Source organism: Cryptomeria japonica, chromosome 6 (assembly GCF_030272615.1).
Source record: "Cryptomeria japonica chromosome 6, Sugi_1.0, whole genome shotgun sequence".
Classification (NCBI taxonomy): Eukaryota; Viridiplantae; Streptophyta; class Pinopsida; order Cupressales; family Cupressaceae; genus Cryptomeria; species Cryptomeria japonica.
Window position 1 is genome coordinate 189,408,856 of NC_081410.1, and position 10,900 is coordinate 189,419,755.

The 10,900-nt window shown below is 31.7% G+C and overlaps 1 protein-coding gene across 4 annotated transcripts in view; it reads left to right on the forward strand.

Moving 5' to 3' along the window:
* The window catches only part of LOC131077626 (uncharacterized), a 127,184-nt gene extending 116,842 nt beyond the window's left edge, over positions 1–10,342 (forward strand). The window contains exon 5 of one of the 4 annotated variants that reach the window (XM_058015163.2): positions 10,069–10,342. The gene's annotated coding sequence lies outside the window, so the exon portion shown is untranslated. Of the gene's footprint in view, positions 1–9,173; positions 9,365–9,939 lie in introns of those variants that run through there. The other 3 variants (XM_058015162.2, XM_058015161.2, XM_058015159.2) reach the window with 3 other exon arrangements.
* Positions 10,343–10,900: the final 558 nt, after the last annotated feature.

Here is a 10,900-nt window from a genome sequence, read left to right on the forward strand (position 1 = left end):
TCACAATTATTTCACACTTAGAAATAAAACAAATTTGTGGCTGTTAGTTTTAGGGTGTCTTCACATGAAAAAAAAGGAGAACTGCTAAGTAAGAACTTGATCGCAAAAGTAGTTGTCAAATCTAAGCAATTATGCTCAGCTTGTGAATAACAAATTTAGAATTAGCGGTTGTTTATTTGAAGGAAATTGTTTTTTGGAATTATAGATAAATAGTTAAGAAAATTCTTGTCAACAATTATTTTGCAAGAAAATTAATTTTAGGAATATAATTAACTCTCGAAAAATATGAACAACTGTCTTATGTTGTAAAAAACTCATTAGAGAATGAGAAAAGAACACTTCTAGCTCAAGTTTGTTAGAATATTGTAAATGATGTCAAAAGGTATGGGCAAGATTGTTATCATTGATGTTGAAGGTGTATGAGTGAGATTGTTGGTTTGATTGTCATTGATATCAAGGAGTTCATAGATTGAAGATTGATAGACGAAATAGTTGCCATCATTATCATTGATATCAAGTAAGATCTATGTCTACATCAAGAAAATTATAAAAGGCCACAGGGCACCAATCAAAAGACAGATTGGTAACTTACGAGCCAAGTGGGAAAAATCAATATGTTCTTGGACAAATAATTTTTTGAAAATGATGAGAATCTTGGAGATGAAGATAAGGCTATTATTAGATGCCATCATGAGCATGATTATGCAAAACAAATCTGCTTTATCAAGATGGAGATGATGTCATGGTGCTGCCCTCTCTACTCTTGACTACTTTGAAGATGAGTTTGCTAAAGATGAAGACGGTGCAAATGAATTGGAGGACACTGACAAAGTTAAATAGAGTAAGGTTTGAAGATAGAAGAATATGTTTCTTTGTGATGCAAGGATGTTTGAAGACATGATTAAGCTAGCCGATTTTGTTGATGCCCAAGACAAAGAGCCATTGAAGCTGAAATATCTTGATTATATATGTGTGAAGACATATACATATTATAAGAATTCATACAAGGCTGTTTACGCGGATAGGGTAACAATATTTATTACACAGTGAATGGAAATATCACTTACAGAACATAGAATATCAAAACATGACAATGCCAAATACAATATAGTTAGAAAGATCGATCAATTATTCCAGTACGCAATCTGTAAAATAATAGTATCCTGCGGTTGCTTAAGATTTTAAATTGCCAGGAACTGCCAAGCACAACTACTAGTTGGGAACAATTAAACATCATTCCATAACGTAGCCGACTAATACTTACACATAAAACACTTCAGCTAACAAGATTTATTTATAAACAATTTGGTATAATCTGCCGACTACAGTGGCTGATTCCTTAAATAGTCGATTCTCCAAGATGGCTCATATAATACGCAGTAGTAATATATTAAAGAGGCAATGAGATTTTGGATAGAAACATTTAAATGTGAAGAACAACGATCAATATATAAAGTAGAGTTGTTTGATTGTTAATATTGATTTATCGTAAGCGACCAATGTAATAAACACAAAAGCAGCGGTTACATATCAAAAGGCAGCAACAACATGTCAAAAGGCAGTGCTTGATGAAAAGGTATTGGTTGTTTTAAATAGCCACTATAAGAGCAGCGATTAAGTTTAAAAGACAACACTTATGATTAGGCAACGATCAAGAATAAATAATTTTGTGTTAGCAAAATAGACATCATTACGAGAGGATGTGTTCATTCATAATGACATCCTTCTTGGTAAGTTATATTAAGGAGTTTGTGAAACGCATACGAGTGTGTATAAGAAAAATAAATAGATCTGCCATACACCAGAAGATTGTTATGAAGAGAATATGGTAGAAGATTTGTCAAAATCAGATTTTGTGAAGGAGATCTAAGAGAGATTATAGCAGATTTAGGAGGCATAATTGAGCATATTTATAAAGCATATTGGAGCAGATATATATTAGAAATATAAGCAGATCAGGAGGAGATATGAGAGAGAAATTATAGCAGACTTGTGAAGAGAGTTTTGAGCAGATATGCAATAAAATTTATAGTAGATTGGGGAATAAAAATATATGAAGTTTTGAGAAGAAGAATAGAATGCAGATCTGGTGATGAAGATTAATGATATCATCATAATATTCATCATCTGTTGAAGAAACAATATACCAGGATCTTGTTTAGTTGTGGAATTTGGTGCTTCCTATTGGTGAGGTTGGTGCCTCTAGTAGGTTGGTGTGTACAAATTGGAAAAACCAAAGTTTTTTAAGGGTTGGAGCCTACAAAATTTGTACAAAGAAGATTAATAAAAGCAATATTTTGCCCGTGTGGTTTTCTCTTGCAAAAGTTTTTATGCAAATCTCGTGTTCTCCTTTTGTTGCGTAGTTATTGCATCTTATATTGTTATTATTGTGAAATTGATATGCTTATGGTATTAAGTTTGAAAAAGTAAAGAGAATTGTTATAGTGTTTCGTTGCGCCTCTAAGTATAACTGTGTGTTCGTCAAAGATTTCTAATAGAGGATGACTGAGAAGATGATAATAATGATGTAGATGAAGAGGGGGGTGATATTTTCATTGAGGATGACAAGAAGCTACTAGATCTTTGGCTTCAAGCTTCTTCTAGGCACAAGGACGATGGGTCTATTGGGAGGAGTTTGTGGAATAAGGCAAGAGGTAGAGGTTGTTTTAAAAGCTTAGTTTCTTAGGGCTGCATTTTGGAGTTTGTAGAGGATGGTTTTTAGCTTGCTGACTAGTCTCTCTTTGATTGTCCAACATCATTTTGACTATTTTGTAGGGCCCTTATTTGTTGCCAAAAAAATAAAAATTGATATGGTAGGGTTCAAGAAAGTATTAAAACTTGGTTTCCTTCTTTCATTTCACAAACCTACTAATGGTGCTAATAATGAATTTGAACATCATGTTGGGACCCCTAAGAACACTAATGGTATTTCTAAGGTTGTGTTTGACATCTATGTGTAGTAGTTGCATATGAATGGGAATGGTGTCCTTTTTATCCCTTAAATGCTTAGTGAATTTTTTGTTGTAGCATTCTAAGTATGTTTTATTTGAGAAAGCTAGATACCATTGTCTTGGCTCAAAGTGTAAGGTGTCAAAGAGTGGTTGACAACATTAGGGTCCTTGACATGGCTTCCTCTTATGGTTTTGGTGTGGGGACTAACAAATTTGGGTCCACCATTTTTGGTGAAGGGAATAAAATTCCAGAAGTTGATCAAGGTAAGTGTTGTTTAAACTTGTCTTTGTCTTGCATTCTAGTTCTTGTTTTGGATAACTAGGACATCCATCTTGGGGTCCTTAATTTTGTAGCTTAAAGATCCTCCATAAGACCAAGATATTTTCTTGTTGGAAATTTTCTAGGATCTATACCTAACATAGATGTTGTTAGAAGATGGGCTTATAGAAAATAGAAACAACTTGGCTAATTAAGATTTGTACTATGGCTAATTGTTTTTCTTGTTTTATTTTTCTAATCATGAGGATTATGTCATGCCCCTTTTGGGAGGTCCTCAGTTTTTGGGTAATGTGGGGCTCTTCTAAGAACATGGATATTGGGTTTTGATCTTGTAGAGAACATCATATGGTCCTTGCTTGGGTTAGGCATTTGGATTTGCCATTAGAGTTTTGGGAAGATGAAGTGATGATTGGAATAGCTAAATCATTTGATTATCTCATAGCTTTTGATGTAGTGATCAAATCTAACAAGCACCTAATTTAAGGAAAATTCTACACAAACATTGAATTGGATAAGGATCTTCCTTTGCTTGTCACCTTATCATCAAAATATGGCAATTGGTTGCAATGGATTGTGCACAACGAATTTTTTGTTGTTTGCATGAAGTGGAACAATTTTGGCTACTTAGCTAGAAATTGTCTATTCAATAGGATGAATGAAAAGGTTAAGAAAAAGAAGGGAAAAAATGAGCTAAGTTTACTTCAAGCAAAGGAGGGAATGATTGCCTCATATTAGTTGAAGGATAAAGTAGTAAGCCCCAAATTGGAAAATAAATAAGTGTTCAAGTTACTAAAAGAGGCTGACATTAGTATTGACAGAGTTCAATCCTTAACATGGGGAGGTTGGCCCTTCTAAATATAGGGCTTGGCCTAGAGAAGGTAAGTTAAGCATTAATCTCTATCTTGTTTCTGAGACCTAAGGTAGAGAGACTCGGGTTTTGAGAATTTTAGAACAAGTTTGTAGGAAGGGGGCAGGTACTTGTGATGGTTCGGGCATGCCATTCTTGGTAGAAGGAGCTATTGACCCCATTAGGAATGATTGACCTTCATTTAACCCTCCATCATCATGTGAGGAGAAAAGAAAATTGGAAGAATTAGACCTTGGAGTATATAAGCAAATAAGGGACTCTAATAAGAACAAAGATATTGAAGAAGGCAAACTAGTTCTTTGTTCTTTGTAACATTTTGTGTAGTTTAGGTTGCATCCTCCCCCATTAGATATAAAGCAAATTAGAGATTGTTCCTATGCGAGAGTAATGATTTCTTGATTTAGGGGTAAAAGTTAAGAAAATGGAGATATATGTGATTTAGGGGTAAAAGTTAAGAAAATGGAGATATATGTGATTTAGGGGTAAAAGTTAAGAAAATGGAGATATAATAGTAATGAAATCCATTCCAAACAATGATTTGTAGAGGGAAGGGAGGATATTGTGGAGCTTCATGACTTCAAGTAGCTTGTCAAGAAGTAAAATTGGAGGTTTCATGGTTTCTTGAGTGTTGTTTGTTCTACTCTCATAGATATTAGTCTCAACAATACACAGTTGTTAGTTTAGTGTTTTGGTTGTTTTCTCAGCCTTGGTGTTTTGTACATGGATGTCTTTGTTTATAATTTTTGTGTAGTTAAATGGGCTCTAATGTTAAGTCTTTTCTAGTCTTTGTTCAAGGGTTTGGGTCATTTCAAAAGCCCACCTTTACCATTTAAAAAAGGCAAAATTAGAGAATTAGCTTAATTAATACGAACCTTTATTACAATATATTGAAATTAATGAGCATATTCTATTCAACTTTATTCTTGAAAAAAAAATTGAATTCTTATCTAAGATTTTTAATTTATGAGTGAATTGGTTTGTAGAGATCTTAAACCTAATTACAAGAAAACATCAGTCAAAGAGCAGCTATTTATAATAAAAAAATACACAATGAATCAAAGTTCAAGTGAAGTTACAAATAGAACAGAGAAAAAACCATAGACATAGGGACTAGTTACAATTTCTGTAAAGCTTTTGCAGCATGTGGCTCCACTTTATAGAAACTTTTATGTAGCTCAATGAAATCTTGCAGATCCTCTCTTTAGTTCTCACGTTTTCCAGCTTGCCTCCCTTTGTCTTAGTATTGGGTTGGCCTTATCATTTCTTATCTATAGTCATTAAGAAACTAAAGATACATTTTTTCAACAAAATTTGTGGTTGTTAATTCTTCCGATTTCCTTAAATATATGATGTTTTGTTTTGAAGAATTTGTAGTTGTTAATTGTTAAATTATGATAATTTTAACAATGTGAAATAATGACCATATATTTATATTGTGTTGAAGAATTTGTAGTTGTTAATTGTTAATTGTTAAATTATGATAATTTTAACAATGTGAAATAACAACTAATTTTAACAATGTGAAATAACAACTTACCATATATTTATATGTAAAAAACACAAAGATTATTGATTTTAAAGTTAAAAATAAGGAAAGATTACACATAATTTTTCTCATGTTTTAATTATTATATTTATATTATTGCTTTCCTAATTTGTAAAGTGGTCACTTCAATGTAAAGTGGTCACTTGAAGTAGGTGGGTTTACAATTTTAGAAATTTGAATTGTAGATTGCATTTAAAAATTTAAAACTATATGGTGTTGTTTAAATTCAAATTTTTATAATTGGGCAACCTTCTCATCTTTAATTTGCATAAGACATTTTGGAAAAATTGAAATATTTTTGCTACTTTTGTTTTGTTTTATATTTTGTGTTTCATTTTTTGCTTTTAAAACTATCTAGTATTTTTTCAATTCATTAAATTGAAATATGTACCACAAGGTGCACAAATTTCACCAGCAACATTCAGAAAAACAAACATCAATATTTGGGTATTTTTATAAAATTAAAAAATAATTGATTGTTTTTATGAACTATTGGATCATGTATAAAAGGCTATAAAGATGTTGTTCTTGGATAGATAGTGACCACAAATACTCCACATTTTTCTTAATATCTTACAAATATTTCTTTCATCACAAAATGACACACAAGAATTGATGTTTGCTATTTTTTCATGAATAGCAAATTTCACCTACAACTATAGTGGAAAATGTACACAAGTAATTCTCACAATCGCATATTACTTCTGTGAAAAATATTTAAAGGAATGAGTGGTTGTCAATTCATGAAAAAAGTTTAATTTTCTTGTGATAAAATGGATTTATCTATTAAAGGAAAACACATACATGTTGTCCACAAAAAACGGTGAACAAAATGAGATCATGTTTCAAAAGGAAACAGCCACCATAACAAGAGTTAACATTCAAAAGGATAGAATTTATCTCAAAAGAATAGTTGAAACATCATTAAATAAAGACTAATCTACTAAAGCTATAAATCTTGAACACGGTCTTCATCATTTGGGTTATAGTTTGACTTCCATCAAGAAGTCTTTTTCCGTCAGCAATAAACTCCCATATAGGGAGCATTATTTTGATTCTCTTGCTCATGTGGCTATGAGTCAAGAACATTTGGTGAAGGATGTGTCATTTTGTTGTGGTGAGATAGTAAGAGCACAAGGAAACTTTTGTATCTATGAGAGGCACATCCACATTATTGAGAGAACAAAAAAGAGTGTTGGACCATTTCAAGTGGCAACCATTACCCAACTAGTGGGTGAGAGAATCATTTGTGGAAGTTTAAGAGAGCCATTAAGTGGAATGAAAATAGTAGCAATTCTATGCTTCCATATGCTAAATGGAATCTCTAATTTAAAAGTAAGACTAACATATATGCAAATTTAGTTAGAAATTTAGCCAAGTAAGACTAACATATATGCAAATTTAGTTAGAAATTTAGCCCCATCGCCTAGGAGAACATTATGTAGGTGAAGGGCTCTACTTGAAAAAGCCTGCTGAAATAATAAATACGTGCCAAAATAATATGCACATGATGCATAACAAAAGCACATGTTTGACCATCTCAAATTGTCCACAAAAAGGTTATGTGTGGTTTGAAACATCAAAATCAATTAATTATTTTCCATAAAAAGGCCTTGGTAAATAAGTCATTAGGTGAACTAAGCAATCTTTGGTTCAATAATAGCTTGCTAGATAATATAAAATACTTGTTCTATACATAAGATGGAAGCACTTCTTCTCGACACAAGGTATTAGATGTAATGTCCCCTTTTGTAAAATGCCCTAGTTTTCCCTAGATTACAATTCTCAACCAATAAGGGGGGTTAGAGAGTGAATACCTTTATCTCTTGAATAGAAAAACCTAGAGTATTGCCTTGTCTTAATAATTTGCAGATTTGATCTTTCCTTTTATGCTCTCTTCTTCAAGGACTATTTGATATCCATTACCAATTCATAGATATAGACATCGAGCCATTTACACAATCACTATGAATATCTAAACCTATTGAAACATAACCTATTCATTTTGTATTTGTGTTTATTATATTATGGATATTTAAATTCTTCATATTGTTATATTATGTATTGATATTCATCGTAAAAATATATATAGATGTTTGCATATTAAAATTGTTCTAATCATTTCACATGAGCATGGAACTTCATTACATATTCATACCACTTCTTGTTGTTGCTTATTGAATAACCTACCTATAATATTGGTGTACTCCTTGTGGTTTCTTCATTAATGGAATCCTCATGCATACCACCACCAAGGACAAGGTTGTTACTGCCTGTAACTTAATAGCAATTCTGATCTGATTTGATCAATGGTGTTCTCATTGGATGCTTTGATTCCTTTCCTTTATATCTCTCAATGTGAGGGAGGGGTCACACCTCTTCATCATGTATGCCCTTTGGTAAGAGACACGCCATTTCACCATTAGCACCCTTTGAAGGAGTTCTACTCTTCATTATTTTTGCCCTTTGAAAGGGGCACAACCTTTTACAATCAAATATGCACTTCTTATTTTAAATCTGATTTGCAATTTTGATTCTCAAATTATCCCTTTGAAACGAGGTTCTCTTCTCCCTTTTATATCTCATGTTTGAGGGAGTCACAACTTTTCATTTAATGTCTTTTGACCATTCATTAACTTAATTAAATTTAATTATACTTGTATATTTTAATTTTAATTTATTAGAATTATTTACCATTAACTAGTATTTCAAAGTGGGGACATTACATTAGAAGAGAACCTTGTATTAATTTTTTTGAATCATTGATGTATTGCAAGTAGGGTTACTACTCCCAACTCACATTTAGTGGAGTAACAAGTGTTTTGTGTTAGAGCGAAAAGGTAATTACCTAGGTAATTAATTGATTATTAGGTCCTTTTTACACTAGCATATATAAGCTTATTTTTGTCATGCAGTTTTTTGTTCAAGTTATAAGATTAGGACATCATGTCATGATCTAATTTAATCCCCAGTTAGGCTTTCATTGTATTGTATCGATTATTATTTATGCCTTTTCTTGCATCAATAGAGCTCAGGCTATTATTAAAATTCTATTGCTTTTTTCGTTCTTGAGATTTTTGTGAGTTGTAGGGTTGAAGATTCAACTCCAATATTGTGTCAGATCTTTAGATCTGTGATTCTCTACCCTTTTTTCCATAGATTTGATCTTGAATATTCATATGACACATCTTGTAGCAAAACAAACATCACAATTGTGTTATAAAGACATCAAAACCTCTTTTTTCTTATAAGGTATGATAAGATACGAGTCAAAAACTAATTGAATTCTTTTTTGAAGTTTCAAATATTATGCTAGAAAAACCTAGTCATATGGAATCCATATAGTTGTATGACCACCTCAATTCTCAGGCCATTATTTTGTGAGTTTATCTTAATTTTTTAGTTGCCTTAATTTTCATACTTTCTTGATTTTCACTTCTAATTTTCATACCTAGAAGGTACAACTGTATATATTATTGGTCTTTTAATATTTAAAATAATTTTATTTTATTTTATTTTGTGTGCTAGCCCCCATGGTCTAGGTCATTGGTCACATGGACGACTAGGACCTTGTTTGTAACATGCGAAAAAATCTCAACTTTTACTCACATGGGTGAGTAGGTTCCTATATAGGACTTATTTTTTGCTTTGAGGCCTAAAAGAGCATTTTTACGAATTTTTTTATCTTTTATATATAGAGTTTGATTTTTTTATAAATTAGATATTATTGAAAAGTTGGTTCCAAGAAATTTCTAGTGATATTTTTATTAGACTTTTCTCTTGGTACAATTTATCACCTATTGAAGTTAGATATTTATTCTTGAATCTCAAGCTCAACTATTTTCTTAGATCTCTGATTTTTGTGATACTTACAATGTTGGAAAAGTAATTCAAAGCTCTTCATAATTTTATATGAACTATTTCTAGAACCTATAGTACCTTTTATTTAGTTTGTCATTATTTCACATTTTGGTTGATTAATTAGTTATTTTGGCACTTAGAAAACTTTTGTTTATATGAGATGATTTCATTTTAGTTAATCTATATGCATTTCACAATATAATCCTTCTTAGTCACTATAAACATCTATTGAATGCATCTTCATTTATAAACATATTGAGATTAAGTGTTACATATTGTACATCTTTTAGATATCTTGTATATTATATTGTGCCTTTTTTGTACTCATTGCTTTATAAAGTGTTATGGTGGGTTTGTTGTGTGCACTTTATTATATGCAATTAGTCTTGTCTTCCTTCATACATGTGCTTTATTTTGTAACACGTTTTTTTAGTTGTAGGTACTATCTTGTGTATGTTTTGACGTTGTTAGCATTATGGGGACGTCATGCTATTGGTGCTAATGCTTCCTTGGTTTCAATGTGGAGTGACCTTTGTATCTGGTTTTTGTTGCAATATGCTAGGCAAATGTGGTGGTTGGTTTTCCATGGATTTTGGTGAGACTAGACGTATACCATATAAAGATTCTTATGTTGTTGTTTGTGGAGGCAACCTTCCAATCTTAGTTGATCAACATTCTTGAGACTATTGGCACCTACATTTTTAACGTGCAGTATACTTTGTGTTGATTGAGAAGTGTCATTGGGGTCACTCATGTAGATTTGTCTTCATGGTCCCAATCATCATCTTGTTTTAAAGGATATTATTTAGTTTCAATACTATAATAGTCATTTTTAAGTAGTTGTTTGCACCTTATTCATGTTTCAATGGTGTTCCTCCTATTCTTCTTCATGTTTCTATTCCTTTTGGGAGATTGTTTTGAAGGCTTCTTAGTCCTTTGTAGGTTTTCTTTTCTATTCAAATGGATACCTATTGTATCTGTAATGGAATTAGTTTGTGGGGGCTCGTTTTCACTTTTTCATGTTTTTCTTTCTTTTGGAGAGGAGATGTCCATGAGTTTTTCTCCTTTTCTCTAATTACGATAGTTTTTCATTTGTACATGGATGTCTCATCAAACCTAGTTATCAAGACCCTTTTTTTATGCATATGCCATTATAGGTTTTAACTTCTTGCAAAGTTGCACTTAAGAAGGGTGCTAGAGTAAAAACGTATTTACCTTTAAAATAATTTATTGAGTATTAAGTCCCTTTTTATACTAGCATACTTAAGATTACCTAGGACATGCTTTTTTTGTCAAGGGTAACTCATTATATTATATGGATCATTGTTCACGCTTTTCTCACATCAAAAGGTTCAAACTACTATAAAAATTTGATCTCTCTTTTCATCCTCTCC